A 1,135-nucleotide genomic window follows, 5' to 3' on the forward strand; every position below is an offset into this window, starting at 1 on the left:
GGTTCGGTACGGTTAGTAACTGGCCGGGTTCGGAGCGGTTTTATACTCTAATACAAAATCCGAAATAACCCAAAAAATTTCCGGGTTATAATCGGTTCGGTTATTTTCAGTAACCAAAGTACTCAAATAACTGACTAAAACCCGAGATAACCAATTGAAATTATAAATACCCTTGTAAATAACCAAAATAACCGATTAAACCATAGCCCATTCGGTAATTCTGCTTAACCAGAACCCTACCCGATACCGCTTTTATCGGTTTGGTTCTTCGGTACCGGATATTATGCTCAGAGCTAGCCTTACTGGGTCAAGGCCTTATTAGGCCTTTAGGTTAAACGGATCTAAAACGGTTGCCTAATATACTTAAGTTACAACCCGAACCCGGACCGAAGTCCATTTTACCAAGGCCTCTTAACCCATTCGGTAATTCTGCTTAACACGAACCCTACCCGATACCGCTTTTATCGGTTCGGTTCCGGTACGGTTCTTCGGTACCGGATATTATGCCCAGGGCTAATGTGAAGCCTGGGAGCGTTTCAAAGGTTACTAGAGCCAGTATCCACATCATAGATTTAGCAACAAGTCATTGCTGAGCACTCTCTACCGTGGTGTGCTACCAAAGATACGTATGCTGCTTGACACTGCTTCAAACAGCAAATTTCTGAACAAAGACGTCGATGAAGGATGGGAACTTGTTGAAAACCTCGCCTAGTCTGATAGCAATTATAACGAGGATTATGACCGCACAGTTAGAGGAGAGTCTGGTTCTGAGGAGAAGTACAAGAGGGACCTTAAGAATGTCAATGACAAGCTTGACCGCCTCTTGCTCAGTCAGCAGCAAACCGTCCACTTCGTCTCTGAGTATGACCCTTTTCACGTTCAGGATGGGGAAAGTGAGCAGTCTGAAGAAATCAGCTACGTCTAAAATCAAGGTGGATACAACAAGGGTTACAACCTCTACAAGACGAACCCCAATTTGTCTTACCGGAGCACCAATGTTGCAAATCCACAGGATTGTACCCTCCTCAGCAGCAACAACAAGGCCAACAAAAACCTTTTGCGCCTTACACTCAAGGATTCGTGCCTAAACAACAGTTCCAACAAGGTTATCACGCTCCTTCTGGACCACCACCAG

General features: G+C 44.7%; 1 pseudogene; it reads right to left on the bottom strand.

Annotated features, from left to right (window-relative positions):
• Window positions 1–483: 483 nt before the first annotated feature.
• Window positions 484–573, bottom strand: LOC147941581 (small nucleolar RNA R71; annotated as a pseudogene).
• Window positions 574–1,135: the final 562 nt, after the last annotated feature.

The sequence above is a fragment of the Camelina sativa genome, chromosome 7 (genome assembly GCF_030686135.1).
Source record: "Camelina sativa cultivar CO46 ecotype springtype chromosome 7, ASM3068613v1".
NCBI lineage: Eukaryota > Viridiplantae > Streptophyta > Magnoliopsida > Brassicales > Brassicaceae > Camelina > Camelina sativa.